Below are 16,501 nucleotides of genomic sequence, written 5' to 3' on the forward strand. Positions count from 1 at the left end.
CCAAGTTTGAAATTATATCTATGAGACCAGGGTGATGATCTTTGCAGGCAGGAAGCAGGTTTCACAAATAAACAAGCAAATAACTGCTCCCGCTTTTCACAATGCTTGCTTTTCATGAGTCTTTCTACAATCTGCAGGGATAGATAGGCTTTATGGATGGAGATGTCACCAGGCAAGTAGTTCTGCAGGTGCTGCAGCCCTGTCTCCCTAGCAGCCAACAAAGACAGTTCTCATCACCCAAATCCTTGGCAGAATCAAATTGTTCGATATCAGAAGCAGATATGGTTTCATCAATGGAACTAACTTTAAAGATGTATTGCCATCTTTTTGTCATTGTACAGGGTTCTTCCATATGACTTGCAGCTAAAATCTTCTATGTGTGTTGTTTTTCTCTATTAAAATGTAAACTTCTTGAAAGTAGAGACTATCTTCCTTTTTTTTTATCTGTACCTTTAGCATGCACTTAGCATAATGCTTTGTTCATAGTAAGTACTCAGCACTTGCTTTTTCATTGCTTTATGGCTTTGTTGTTATGAACTTACCACCAACATCTATCCTTCTTGCCCCCTTCCAAGAACATTGGACCTAAAGTGTCTAGATGACAGCGACCAAACATAGATCCAAAAAGAGGTATCTAGATATTAAAAAACTGTTTATGCTTTATCCATTCACCACAAAGAGTAGACCAGACTCCCTCTTCTATGCTATGTCAAATGGTGACTGATCAGTAGCCCTAACCCTTAGCAAAACTGTCAAATAGAAAGCATTTTACTTTGCTTCCCCTCCATCCATCCCTTTTCTGCACCTTCTCCCCAATCCCTGATATCCAGGATCTTTATACTGTCCCCTGGGTAAGGTCAATTCATGGCAATTTATAAGACAACTTCTTGGCAGCAGGGTCATAGTGGACACATGGAACATTAGCACTGAAAATGAATGTTAAAAGAATTTCTGGTCCAATGCACTTATCTTATAGAAAAAGTAACTGGGATCCAGAAAAAGGAGGTGAATTATCTAAACCCATAAAGGAAAAAAAAACAACAAGACTGGAATTCAGTTCTAACTGTTAGTCATATGGACAGGAAGACTTCTCAAACATTAAAAAGAGAAAAATATACTAGGAGGAGTAAAAAAAAAAAAACCCTGATTATACTTAGAGACTTGTTGTTTCTTAAAAGAATCATCATATCAGATAAATCATTGGATTAAGAAAATGTCATTTCCCTATCCATCGTCCACCCCCCTGATCATGACTTAAAGAAAATCATGTAGACAATAAAGTCCATGAAGGAAGATCTGTTCCTGAAGCTATATAGGCTGAAAATAGCCACAGTGCAGTCATTTAAATTATGTGTGCCATTATGAATGAATGAATGAAAAAAGCATTTTAAGCATATACTATGTGCACAGAACTGTGCTAAGTAATAGGTGTACAGGTAAAAAAGCAGACAATCCTTGGTCAAGGAGCTCTGGAGTTCAAGGAGATCTTGCTCAAGGACATAGTATATAGAGGAAGTTTTAGTTTCAAGTCATTTGAAAAGGTCCTACAGTCCTTGAGGTGTAACAACAAAACATATATCTTTTTTCAATGTGGAACCACTTGAGAGCACCAAAGACTTTCATAGTGAGAACCTACTTTTATGGATCTACAGCAGTTGTGACCATAGGTAAAGAGGCAGGGGCTATAGAGCTTGTAAAAGCAGATGCCAGGTCTCAGTTCTAACTGGACTGAGTCCATAGATAGATAATGGCTACAGGGGAGAAGGCTGGAAGCAGAGTTGGTGGTCTCAATGGCACTGGTGTTCTTGGGGCTCTTGGGTCTAGGGTACTGAATTATCTCTATCTGGGTCTGAGGAGAAGTGTTTTGACTTGCATGGAACATGTCATCTCTTATTTTTCCCTCAAAGTGCCTTGTTGCTTCATTTAAGCTCACTTGCTTGCCCATTCATGGCAATTGGTGGGCAGTTATTAATTAATTAACCAATTAATCTCATCATTAGAGACAGTCCAGTCAGTTAGGAGATTTCTGAAATAGCACTGAGAATTAGCTGTATGGAAAAACTTCATGGAATTGAAGAAAGTAACTATGTTCTCATGCTTGAATCTGCAATCATTAATATGGGTCATTCCTTCATCAGTGTAAGGATGCAATGATGTTCTCTCATCCAGTACATACCTTGTCTATGTTCTGCTAAGCAAGAAGCTTTCCTCTGGATCCTTTTACATTTCATGGGCACCAGTGAAACACTTGGGTGGTCCCTCACTAACTATACATATATATATATATACATGCATAAATATAGAGAGATTAGATAGATGATAGATATAGATAGACAGACAGACAGACAGACAGACAGACAGACAGATAGATAGATAGATAGATAGATAGATAGATAGATAGATGACCTATCTCTTTCCAATCATACCTTTTGTTAGTGTTGTCCTATCTACCACTTCTAAAGAATGGGTAATCATTAGCAGCATACAGCAGCTTACCTGAGCTTGCCCTCTCCATTGCGCCGTGGGTTATCCATAACTTTAATACCTCTGGGATTGTGATGCACCAAAAATTCACAACTCTAGAACAACTTAAGGAAAACCTCCATGTTAAAAAAAAGACAGGTCTTTGTACCAGGAAGCAACTTGGAATTGCTTGGGAAAAAAATCCCACTGCATCATTTCTGAAATGAAATCCAGCCCACTTTCTCCAAAATGCTGGAAATTATACCTTAAAGCTGAGATCATTACAAATGAAGTAATATTTTCCCATAGGAGTAATTTCTTAATTGAGAGCTGCCAAGCCTAGAGGCCTGTGTGGGCTACCCGAGTCTTTCTTACCTCACCTCCGAGGTCTTCGGCTGGCCACGCCGGATGCACATATGAGAGAAAGGACGTTCCAGAGTCGAACAAGGGTTGAGCTTTATTTCAGGGTCTAGTTACAAGTGCAGGAGGGTCTTCCTTAGGAGGAAGAGGGGGAGATTTCCTAAGGAGGCTAAGCTTAAGGGATTGGAAGTAGAAGTACAAGCGGGGAGAGAGGGGGAGGGGAGAGAGAAGAGAAGAGAAGCGGAGCCTACTGTCTTCTTGGCTCCTTATGTGCTAAGAGAGCTTTCAGGCTTCCTCAATCCTACTTAACCTTCAGCCACACAGTTTGCATCTCAATACCGTGCTGTTAGATAACAATAGTGTGCCCAGATCCAGGGCGACCTCGAGGGCAGGGAGACTCCACCCATCACGTATCTCCTGGGGAGAGGTGGAAATACCCGAGCTAGCTCGGTTAACCTTGATCCCCTGCCGTTTCCTGGGAGGGTCTCGTGAGAGCTCTAAAATTTAGAAGTCCCACTTTTACCCGCCCGAGACCGTCCACACGGATTTGAACTTCCAATCCCAACAGAGAGCTACATTCCTAAACAGGTAATAGACATCAAATAAATCATAGCCTTAATCACATGTTGTAAAATCCAAGATGCATTATTAATTGTGCAGCCTTGAGCAAGTCACCTAGCCTCTTTGCATTTTAATGTCATCATCTGCATGATGGGGCTAACAGACTTTGCCTTATTTATCTCACAGGGGTATTGTGAGAATAAAATGTATCTGTGTGAGTATACAAATATCTTCACGTGTACACATGTGTGGCAGTTCTGTGTCTACTTGCATATATATGTACAAACTGCAAATTATCATGCTTTTACTCACTTTTTCAATAAAGATTTATTAAACACCTTCTAACTCTCATCACAAATAGGCATAAAAAAACTTCCACATTGACCATGCCCTAAAATGTCTGTCTGTCTGTCTGTCTGTCTGTCTTTCTGTCTGTCTGTCTGTCTGTCTCTCTCTCTCTCTCTCTCTTTCTCTCACTCTCCATTTTAAGTTCATCATTTCTCTGGAAGAAGATGAGTGGTTTTCATTTTCAGTTTTTTGAACTCATAGTTTATCATTGCCTTTGTCAGAGTTCTGAAGTCCTTGAAAGTTATTTTTTTCTCTATATTGTTGAAATTGTATAAATTGCTCTCCTAGTTCTGCTCATTTGGCTCTGTATAAATTCATAAAAAAATCTTCCCAGTTTCCTCTAAAATTGCTCATTTTGTCATTTCTTATGACACTATAATATCCCAGTACAGTCAGATATCATAATTTGTTTAGTCTTTCCCCAACAGGAAGATATCACATTTGTTTTCAATTTCTGGCTATTCTAAAAAGAGGTACTGTAAAATTTTCCTTACATTAAGTCCTTTTCTTCTTTGATCTCTTTCAAAGACTATATACATACACACATACACACACACACACACACACACACACACACACCTTTCAGGTGTATATAGGCCTAGTAGTTGCATAGTTGTGGGAAAGGGCATGTTCAATTTTTTAAGTTTTTGAACAGAGTTCTAGATTGCTTTCTAGAACAGCTGGACCATTTCAGAGTTCCACTAACTGTGCCTCCTTAATAGGCTGATCCTTCACCTGGAAGATGGTCATATACCTGAGAGCCAGTGTGACTTCAAAAGGGGCTGAGGAGCAGTCAATATGGTGTTTGCTGCCCAACAACTCCAAGAGAGATGCCAGAAGCAGAACAGAGGTCTGTACACAATGTTTGTAGATCTGACCAAGACTTTTGACACTGTTAATCATGAGGGCTTATGGAAAATATTCAAAATTTGACTGCCCAGAGAAGTTCATCAGTATTGTGCATCAACTTCATGATGGCATGTTTGCCCAGGTGTTGGATAGTGGACAATGCTCTCATGCCTTCCTAGTCACCATTGGAGTGAAACAGTGCTGTGAGCTTGCTCCCATGCTTTTTAGCACGATGTTTCAGCCATGTTGTCAAATGCTTTCAGTGAAGATGAACAGAGCATCAAGCTCAACTACCATACTGTTGGTAAGTTCTTCAATTTGAAAAGGCTACAAGCCAAGACCAAAGTGGAGGGAGTTTGGTGCATGACTTTCTGTTTGCAGATGACTGCACACTCAATGCAGCCTCTGAAGCTGAGATGCAACAAAGTATGGATCAATTCTCTGCTGCCTGTGCTAATTTTGGCCTAATAATTAACACCAAGAAAACACAGGTGTTCCATCAGCCACCACCACATCATTCATACATGGAACCATCAGTTACAACAAATGGAGAAGTTTTGAATGCTGTGCATAAGGTCACTTACCTTGGCAGTGTACTTTCCAGGGATGTACACGTTGACAATGAGGTTGAGGCACACATTGTCAGAGCTAGCTCAGTGTTTGGGAGGTTTCAAAGAAAAGTTTGGGAGAGAAGAGGTATTAGACTGACTACTACACTGAAGGTCTACAGAGCCATTGTGTTGACCTCATTGTTGTATGCCTGTGAAACATGGACAGTCCATCAGCACCATGCCAGGAAACTGAATTGTTCCCATTTAAACTGTCTTAGGAAGATTCTGAAGATTACCTGGCAATATAAGGTACCAGACACTGAAGTCCTTGCTTGAGCTGAATTACCAAGTATTTAAACTATGCTTCAGAGAGTGCAACTCTGATGGGTTGGCCACGTTGTTTGAAAGCAAAATGTATGCTTGTCAAAAAGACTCTTTTATGAAGAACTCACATGGGGCAGGCAGTCACATGATGGTCAGAAAAAGCGATACAAGGACACTCTCAAGGTCTCTCTCAAGAACTTTGGATTTGACTGTGAAAATAAGCACAGGACCACTCAGCATGGCGTGCCCACATTACAAAGGGTGCTGTGCTCCATAAGCAAAGCAGAATTGAGACAGCACAAAGTAAACTTAGGATGTGCAAATTTGGAGTATTCACCCCAAATATTCATATGGACTATCTGTGCCCAATCTGTGGTAGAGCATTCCAAGCTCATATTGGTACGATCAGTCACAGCGGGACACATTGAAACTTCACTTTATCATGGTGATGTCATTTTGGTCCTCTTAAAAAACGAAGGACAACAACCAACTATACATTGTGATGTATTTTCCCACAACCATCTAGCATTTTAAATTTTCTTCTTTTGTCATCTTTGTTGGTCTAACAGGTGGGAGGTAGGACCTCAGAGCTTCTTCATTTTGTTGTGGTTTAGTCATTTTCCAGTCATATCCAATTCTTCTGACCCCATTTGGCATTTTCTTGGCAAAGATATGGGAGTGGTTTGCTGTTTCCTTCTCCAGCTCATTTTACAAATGAGGAAATTGAGTGAAAGTTAATAAACTTGCCCAGTATCATACCACTAGAAAGTGTCTGAGGACAGATTTAAACTCAGGAAGATGGATCTTCCTGACTCAGACCCAGCACTCTATCCACTCTGCCACCTACCGGCACCTCAGAGTTGCTTTATTTGCATTTTTGTAGTGATTTAGAACATTTTTTCATGCATTATTGTTAGCCAGATTTCTTCCTTTGAAAGCTTCTCTGAGCCCATATTTTCTTACTACAATCTACCAGTAAGGATCTATTAAGTACCTACTGTGTAATAGGCATGATGTTAGGCACTGGGGAATACAAAGACAAAAAGGGCATAGTCCCTCCCCTCAAGGAGTTTACATTCTGGTGGGGAAGAGTAGGGGAAAAGCCATCATGTACGTACATATAGGTATGTATGAAACAAGTAAACTTCTGGAAAAACTAGGAATTCGAACAGGCAGAGTTGAGGAAGGAGTACATTTCAGAGAGGGAGAAAAATATCTCTACAAAGATATGGAAATAGAAGCTAGAATGCCAACTGTGAGGAATAGTACGAAGACCATTTCATATAGTGAACAAAGTTGAGTAATATGTAATAAAACTGAAAAAGTCATTTGCAGCCTAGTTGTGAAGGGATTTCAATTATAAACAGGGAGTTAGGATTTGATCCCAGAGGTAACTGGGAGCCACTGGAGTTTATTGAGCAGGGAAGGGAGTTGAGGAGGGTATATAACATAGCAACCTATACTTTGGTAACTATGGAAGACTGATTAGAAATGAGAGATACTTGAATCAGAAAGACCAGTTAAGACCTAAATTCATTCCTAATTTCTTCATAATAAGAATATATAACATTTGCAAATTGCTTTAAAATTGGTAAAGTGCTTTCCATGTATTATCTCATTTTGATCCATACAACAACACTGGGAGATAGTACTATCTTCATTTTGCAGATGAGGAAACAGAGGCTGATGGAGGTTAGGTGACTTGACCAAGGTCACCCAGTAAGGAAGTGTCTGAGGCAGGATTAGAACTAAAGAATTAATGCATTTTAGTGGAGTTGCGGACTGATCCAATCATTCTGGAGACCAATTTGGAACTATTCCCAAAGAGCTATAAAAATTGTGCGTATCTTTTGATCCAACAATATTACTATTAGGTCTATACCCCAAAGAGGCCAAAGAAAAAGGAAAAGGACCTATATGTACAAAAATATTTAGAGCAGCTCATTTTGTGGTGGCAAAGAATTAGAAATCCAGGTGATGCCCATCAACTGGGAAATTGCTGAACAAGTTGTCATATATGATTGCGATGGAATACTATTGTGCTATAAGAAACAGTGGGCATGATGCTTTCAGAAAAACCTGGGAAGACTTACATGAACAGATACAAAGTGAAATAAGCAGAAGCAGAACATTGCACATAGTAACAGCAATACTGTAAGATGACCAACTGTGAATAACTTAGCTATTCTGATGAATACAATGATCTAAGAAAATTCCAAAGAACTTATGATGAAAAATGCTATTCACCTCCAGAGAAAGAACTGATGACATCTGAATGCAGATTGAAACGTACTTTTTAAAACTTTCTTTTTTATTCTTTTCTTTTGACCTGTGTTTCTTTTGCAACATGGCTAATATGTAAATTTTTGCATGACTGCACATGCATAATCTAGATCAAATTGTTTGCCTTCTCAAGGGGGGAGAGGGAGAGAAAGAATTAGGAATTTGAATTTTTTTTAATGAATGTTCAAAAAATTTTTACTTACATGTAACTGAGAAAAAATGAAATAAAAATTAAATGTTAAAAAAAGAACTAAGAGATTACTGACTCCAAGTCCAGTGATTTGGCCACTGTACAATCTGGCTACATCTTGCTCTTTTTAATGGCTTTTTTATTTCTCTTTTGAGAGAAATTTTGATGTTCTTTATTGTTGTTCCATGATCCCTAGGGAATATTCAGGATTCTCCTTTTCACAGGAACATTGATTAATTTTTCCCATATTATTTGATTAAAGTGCTTTGGTTTCTTTTTGACATTTGACACATTATTCCTTCCATTTTTATGCTCCTTTGTGATGATTTATGTACTTGTGAGCTCAGTTTTCTGTTCCAGTTTTCATGTGATCCCTATTTTTTTTTTCTTAAAGACACAGAAAAGAGGTTTTCCCCTAGGATCCAAGAAAGCATTGAAAATTCATCTTGGGAATCTCTGATAACACATGACAAAGCCAAGATCTTTTGGACTAAATCCAATGTTCTTTCTACTCTGTCATTCTCACTTTTTCCCTGTCACATCACTTAAAAACCCCTTTACTTTGAAATATCATTTGATAGTGTTCTGTTTGAATTCCAGAATGAAATCATTTCTCTCCTTCTCTTTCCTCATGGATTATTTCATGATTATTTCCTTTTTCACTGGTTCATTCAGCCATCCCTATAGCTAATCAGTTGCCAAGTCTTATCAACTCTATCCTGATATCTTCTCTCACATCTGTCCCCTTTCCTCCGCTTGTTTGTGTACCACCTTGGTTGATGACTTCATTGCCTATCTGGCATCAAATTCACATAGAAACAGGGGCCACTAAGCTGTACATAAGTATATTGATTTAGAAAGTCACATATTAACATTATTTCTGCTTTATTGTATTTTCATTGATTTTGTTTAATATTTCCCAATTACATTTTAATCTGGCTCAGACTGCACTCAGACATGTTGAGGGTTGTTATTGGTTATGGGCTGCATGTTTGAATATCTCTTATCTATATTATTGCAACAGCGTCATAATTTGTCTCCTTGCCTTAGGCATCCTCCCCTCTCTAATTCATCCTCCACAGAAATAGAGAATTCGTATTTTTATGATTTGACCACATCGTTCCCCAATCCACAACTGTCAATGGTTCGCTCTTGATCTAGGATAAAACAAAATTCTCATTCTAGAATTCAAAGTTTCCCACAATCTGTCTCTCATCTACCTTTCTAGACTTATTTAAAATTACTCTTCTTCATGCATTTCTCTTTTCCAATCAAACCAACCTATTAGTTGTTCCCCATATATGAAAATCTATCTCTCCCCATTATTGCAAAGCCTGTCCTTCTTGTCTAGAATGCACTCCCTCTTCACCTCTACTTCTTGGTGTAAGGGGCTTACTCTGTGTCCTGTGTATACCCAAATTCCCTACTATGGAGATGTCACTTCCCAGGGCTTCAATCAATCAATCAATTCTTCTCTGCCAGGCTGGCTGGCTGTAACATCCTGCCTGGAATCCCAGTTCCAAGGCTGCCACAGCTTCAACTCCTGGGTCCAGTAATGATCACCATTGGCACTTGAAAGTGAGGAAAAATATAACACAATAGAGACCCCAGACCCATTTCTCAGAACTGAGGATAAAAGGAAAGGGAGACATATTCCCCCTTATCGTTCAGTTCATGACACCTGAGATGTGAATAACCTGTGGATGATCTTCTCCTTCTGGATCCATCAAGAAAGAGGGTACAAGAAAATGAGAGTATCTCAGTCTGGAATTTTGTTGGTTGGTTTTTTCAGATGCAGCCTATTCCTGCTACACAGGTTACAAAAAAACAAAACTTGTCCCACCAGTGTAAATATCAGGATGCAGAGTGCTTCCATGGTGGGTGATCCAGGAATGTACAGAGTAGAGGGTCCCTTCCATTGAAATCCCTGGTTTCTTTTAAAGCAATAACTCAGGTACCCTGTCCTACCTAAAGTTTTCCCTGACCCCTCCACTCTCCCATTTGAAACTGTTTTGTATTACTTTAAATATACTTTATGTTAACATATTTGTGTAAATGCTGTATTGTTCCAATAAAGTAGAAGCACATGGAATATATAGTTATGCCTTTCACATTGCAGGGAAAACCTGGAAATCTGCATAAAATTTTTCAGCTCTCCATTTGTATCAGAGAAGTCTGAATTATTATAGTATTAAAAGATGAAATATGTTGATATTGTACAATGCTACACATATATTTTATCCGTTTCTGAGTTTCTAAACTTTTTCTGTATTATCAGCTGGCCTTCAAGTATCATTTACATCTTCCAAAAACCTCCCAAAAATTCCCATTTAATTTCTTTTGCTGACCCACAATTTATCAAAGTCACTATGGGGAAAGTCACAATGTGGAAGAGATAAGTGTTAAGGACCAATTTTTTAAAAAAATTTCTATCGGTGAACTAGATGACTTTTGTTTGTATTGGGCAATCCCTTATTTTTCACTGCTGTCACCCTCATCATATCAGAGGTGCTGCTAATATAAACGCTTTACATTAAGGAAAGCTGAGGATGGGTGAAGTCAATATAATTTTATCATCATTACCATTGTTATCTCATTCTTCTCATTTTTATTATATTAATATTATGTATTGCATACTGATACTGTAAGACATGTTTTGGTAAACTCCTTTTATAAGAAGAATACAAGAATCTTGTATTAAGTATGATTTATTGTAATCTTTTTGTTTCACTGGCATATTCAGAATTAATAGTTTCATTTGAAGAATGGACACTCATAACCTCACAAATTTGGCATTTTTGTTTTCTATTTTCTTAACTGTAAAGTCCTTATCTCCATGCTAAGATAATAGCAGCTTCTCCCAATGTCATTAACTATTCATCATTCTTGAATTAGTTCTGATGACCAATTCATCCTAGGTCTACCCCTAGGCAGCAGGTCACTATCTCTTAGACCACTAAGGGTCAAAGTCAAATGATGAGCATGGAGAAGACTTTCCACAATGGATGTTCATGTGCTTTGGCCAGTTAGCACTCAGGAAAAATTGTCCACAAGCCCATGCATACGCCACCTGACCAATTAACCCTCATAAATCTTTAAGAATACTTAAAAATCTATTGGCCTCATTAATAAGGACTGATCTCAGAAATGGACCTTTAAAAAAAATGAGAACACAAGTAACCCAGCCTTAAATTACACTGTTGTAAAAGATATCTTATATCCTTCACATAGATACAGGTACTTGAATCAGAGTGGGTAAGGCTGGAACAGGATCAAATGAAATTTTATAGGCCCAAACTAGTATGTCCTTCATCAGGAACTATCCAAGGGACCAAGTCAACATTCACACTGTAAGCACTAGCCATCCATATGTCGACCAGCTGTCTAGAATTCACCTCTGCAATAACTCATATTGTTCATTGAATCTCATTGGGACATATATAAATCATGTGGTAAAATTTGCTTTCACCTTTTCATCACACCCAGGCAAAGTTTATCACATTCATATAGCCTTAACTGTTAAATGCTGGCAGACAGGAAGGAGAGTCATGTTAGCTCTCCAGCATTCGGAATGTGCCCATCAATCTAGAACAATCCACAATTCCTAGCATATCACCCAGCATGTAGTATGTGCTTAATACACATTTATCAAATTGAATTGTTTGGGAAAAGTCTGAGTTTGACTGTGATTACATTCAATCCATAAATCAAAAAGAAATAGAGTGATGTTTATGCGAGATGAACTAATGCTTTGTTTTTTATTAACATCAGCTACAATTGAAAAAGTAAATATGCTGAGAAATGAATATCTGTGAATGACATATTGCAGGCTACAATCCTGAAAATTATGAACAAAGTCATACCTTTTCTTGAGAAAAAAAATTCAATCACTACAAAGCATCTCTATAAGACCATAAAAAATAAGAGATTGTTTATTTTAAGTGCCTCAGCCATCAACCACAGCACCCTACTCAAAAATCTTATTAGATGATAATGGAAATTGTGTCATGCATGAATATCCATTTTAAACACACTTATGTCACACTTCACGTAAAGGTCAGAATTAATGTTATATTGAAAACATTTTTCAAAGTACAATTATCTTGACTCATGAAGCGAACCAAATTCCTATTAGGTTTACAGTCGAGGGTTTAAGTCTTGCAAGTTTCATCTTACAAGCACTGGAGATCAAATTGAAAACTGAATTAAAGAGATATTGTAATGACCTTATATCCCACAAGTTAGCTGCCTTTGTCCACTTTCTTTTGTTACATCTCAGTCCCTAGGGATAACTAAAAAACAACGATCCAGAAATAAACTCAAAATATAATTCTTTATCAGATTCTTTTTATGGCCTTATTACCATATTTCCATAAACTTCTATGATCTGTTTCTTCCCCTAATGCTATCTGCATCTTGAAGCTTTATAGCCCTGAGGAGAATCTGCCAAACAGCATCTCCAGAACAATTATGGGAAGTCAGTAAGTCCCAATACTGTTCATGGAGATAGACTGATAAAAATGCCATATGCAACAAAGCTGCTCCTTTACAACAAACGAAGGTTTGATTCAAGTAGGTTCTGTGAACTCTATGGTTTGAGCTTTATATAGTGGCCATCTATAAATGTAATTCCTAAATCAGAAGTTCATAATTCCCATCTGTTAATAGAGCAATTAATATAGAAAGGGAATTTGGGGGACAGCTCTGGATAGAGTTCTGGCCCTGGAGTCAGGAGAACCTGAGTTCAAATACAGCCTCAGGCACTTAACACTTACTATCTGTGTTACCTTGGCAAGTGACTTAACCCCAGTTGCCTTGCAAAAAAAAAAAAAAGGCATTTTATTTCCCCATCCTTTCCTCAACATAATCCTTCTGTTCCCATTTTCCTCCTTAAAAAAAATTATTTGATCATAGTTCCCATACCTTTCTTAATACAGTTCTTTAATTTTACAGATACAAAAAGAGAATGAGTAATTTCAATTCAATATAAGTGGAGTGGCTATTGGTCCCTCTTCTTTAATAAGTATCCTTACCCTTTTATGAATATACAATGCTCATTTCTGCCTTCAGAATGAATCTTATTTCTAAAATATTATCTATCCTCCCAACCTATCCTAATCCTACCAATCTAAATGAAGAAGATATGAAAATAATTGCTGGGTCAAAGAATCATAGAATGTCTGACTTTGAAAAGACCTTAGGTTCCATCTAGTCCAACCCATAACTGGAAAAAAAAAAAAAAGCCACTCTATGATGTTCCACAAGATTGTCAGCAGTCTTTGGACTGAAGATCTCCAATGAAGGAGAACCCACTGCTTGCTGATGCAACCTACCCTATAACTCCAATGGTTAGAAAATGTTTCTTTATATCAGTCTGAAATGTTATTCCACTGTTACCCACTATTCCTATTGCTGCCCTCTAGGGTCAAAAAGAACAAATTTATGTCTGCTCCACATCATACTGGTTAAAATGTCACATAGCACAAGAAAGAACGTACCCCTTGGCCCTATGGCATTTTACTATACATCTGGAATCTTACACAACCACCACTAAGTTGGTTCCCAGATGAATATGAAAGGAAAAAAATTTCTGGGAAATTCTGAAACATCTAGAACTGAGTCTAAAGCAGTAAGCAGCCAGTATACTGCCCCAGTTTCTCCTTTTCATGCCTATTTTCTGTGTTTCTCATATATAATATTCTATCTCCCATCGTTGTGCCTTTGATCAGTCTGTCTATCCTCCATGCCTGAAATATTCCAGCTCTTCACCTCAGCTTCAGGGAAGCCCTAGTTCCCTCCAGAGATTATTTCAATCACCATCTCCTTTTTAAAAAGCCTTTTCTGATTCCCTTTGTTGTCAATGTTTTCACTACAACACAAATTACTATGCATATATTCTGTATATATTGTGTATTTACTTATCTGTATACTTGTAGAATGTAGAATATAAGCTCTTTAAGGGCTTTTAAAAAATTTTTATCTCCAGTTCCTGGAACACTCTCATAGTCCCTTGTTCATATAAAACAGTCACAGAAAGAAAACTTCAGATAGAAGAAAACCACATCACCTCTCATACTCAATAAAATTCAGTGGCTCCCTATTGCCTCCATGCAATCCTCTATTTGGTGTTCAAAGCCTCTCCCTCCCTCCTCTCCATTCTTCTTATGCCTTACTTTCCACCATGTATTCTTCGATCTAATGACACTGGCTCCCTTGCTGTCCCATGAACAAGACACCCCATCTCTCATTCCTGTGCATTTTCTCTGGCTGTCCCCCCATGCTTGGAATGATCTCCTTCTCTATATCTAATGGCTTCCCTGGCTTCCTTTTGATCCCAACTAAAATTCCATTTTCTATAGGAAGCCCTACTCAACCCCTCTGAGTTCTGGTTCCCTCCCTCTTAATTATTTCCTATTTAGCCTGTACATAGATTGTGTATACATATGTATGTTCGGTGCCTCCTCCTGAGATTGTGAGATCCAAGACAGAGATTGCCTTTTGCCTCTTTTTGTATGTCCAGAGCTTAGCTGAATACCTGACACATAGTATATACTTAATAAATGTTTTTTGACTGATTGACAAGGTTCAAGTCCTAATTATGATGTATGCTGTTTATGTAACCTGGGTAAGTCACTTACCTTTTCAGTGCTAGTCTGGGAGTTTCTTCCTCTAGGAGGTTATAATTATTATTGGATCTTTGGGTTTACCAAACATTAGATTAATATGGTCATTTACTACTGTGCACTGTGTACCTAATCTATTCCACTAATATCTAGTACAAGTTCTACTAAGCAAATAGTCTGCGCACCATCGGGGGAATCCCTAATTCGAAAACACACAAATCTATCAATAATGAGCAGCACATAATAAAAAAAATATAAGCCTTCCAAATAATACTATACATAGAGAAGACACATAACTATTCCTATAAAGAAGGAAACAAACTAGGTCACGTATCCAGTCATGTATTACCTCTTAGCACCATCTCCTTAGATGTGGTCCAATGTATATACACATCAGAAGTGTTACTAGCAAAAGTCAGTTTGGAAGTTTGAAATCTAATCCCCATTAAGTAAACAGAAATCCATCTCCCTACGCAAGGGACATAACATTGAATTAAGAGGATCCTGTTCTATATCTTCAAATAAAAAGTCACTTTCTCAATCTGTGATTCCTGTGGAAATATTGCTGTGTTCAAGATAGCAAAATAGGGCAAAGAGGAGATGAGTTCAATTGTTCCCATCCCTATTCAAACATCCAAGAGGTGGCAGCCATTAACTAAAATATTAGGAGACATAAGAGTTGAAGCTTGAGATACCTAACTTTGGACACAGGACCGAAATAGAAAACAAGCAAAAGAACTTAATTTGTTTTGAACTTGTAAAGGAAGGAAGAATACATGGAGGTTTTAGCACCTAGCAACCTCTAAGATCCCTTCCACCTTCGAGTCTATGACCCAATGACTTTAAGGAGAACTGAAAACAAATTGCCTGCTCAACCTGTTAAGTCCTACTCACACAATTGACATACCTCCCCCCCACCCCCGCCCCAGGAAGATACTCATGCTCCCAGGTTCAGGTTCTCTTTTTCTTTTAACTAACAAATAGAACTTCACATAATGTGAGCTTTAACCTAAAAGGGCAGTGTCTAGCACTGAATCTAAGTCATCCTGCAAACAAAAGGGAAGTGAGCTATATAGATCATTGACTCCTTGTGCTCCTCCTGCTGCTCCCACCAAGGGGGATAAATATTTCTGTTTTCTTCTGGAAATGTAGACAATAGGTTAAGATAGAACATCTTGCATGGCTAAAACTCCTGAGGACTCATTAGTTGTGCTAAGCTATGCATGACTGTACGCAAACCCAAGCAATGAAATGTTCAGCTAATTTGATCAAAGCCCTAGTCTTCTAATTCATTTGTATTGATATGGAAGGGGAGCCTGCAGGACTAAATTCTTAATAACTCTCAAGTGCATAACTAATATTTCCTATAATAACATAAACTTCCAGAATGTTTAAAATATGTAAATTATAATTTACCTTCAAATTTATAACATGTGAATGCTAGGAAAAATGGTCCCAGGTATACTTTGATTAATCCTGACCTTGATTAGTGTCTGACATATCATTTTTTGCAGGCAGGTTCTGGGATTTCCTTTAATTCCACTCTGAAAGGCCTAACACAAGTTCCATAACAAGACTTTCTGGAGTGCTTTTCTTGGAAAGGATCAAACTATTTTCCCACAAGCTACCCTGGATTAACAAAATAGGAATCAGTGCTGTGGAGAAGGTGGTTAACTTTTTCATGCTCCAGGATCTATTTGTTGTAAGCTTTTTCTAAAATGTATATCTAAAATTCATTCCCTTATCATTCTCAGAGCCTTTGGTTCTTTTGAGTATCCCTGTGCTTCTGAGTTATAGGTTGACTAGAAAGAAGCACCTTTTCCTGACCAATAACTAATCCCTGTTGTCTCATATCTATCCATCCCCTCATCCCCATCCATCCCCCTATGTCTTTATCCCACTTTTCACTACCTTTCCACTTGCCCTCTGGAACCTCTATTCTATTGGTC

The 16,501-nt window shown here is 38.0% G+C and overlaps 1 long non-coding RNA gene across 4 annotated transcripts in view; it reads right to left on the reverse strand.

Annotated features, from left to right (window-relative positions):
• LOC140520610 (uncharacterized) overlaps positions 1-16,501 on the reverse strand; it is a 132,738-nt gene that overhangs the window by 27,006 nt on the left and 89,231 nt on the right. For all 4 annotated transcript variants that reach the window (XR_011972594.1, XR_011972595.1, XR_011972592.1 and 1 more), the window contains one exon: positions 2,497-2,588. This is a non-coding gene — a long non-coding RNA (uncharacterized lncRNA). The remainder of the gene's footprint in view (positions 1-2,496; positions 2,589-16,501) is intronic.

This window comes from Notamacropus eugenii, chromosome 1 (genome assembly GCF_028372415.1).
Source record: "Notamacropus eugenii isolate mMacEug1 chromosome 1, mMacEug1.pri_v2, whole genome shotgun sequence".
In the NCBI taxonomy this organism is placed as follows: Eukaryota; Metazoa; Chordata; class Mammalia; order Diprotodontia; family Macropodidae; genus Notamacropus; species Notamacropus eugenii.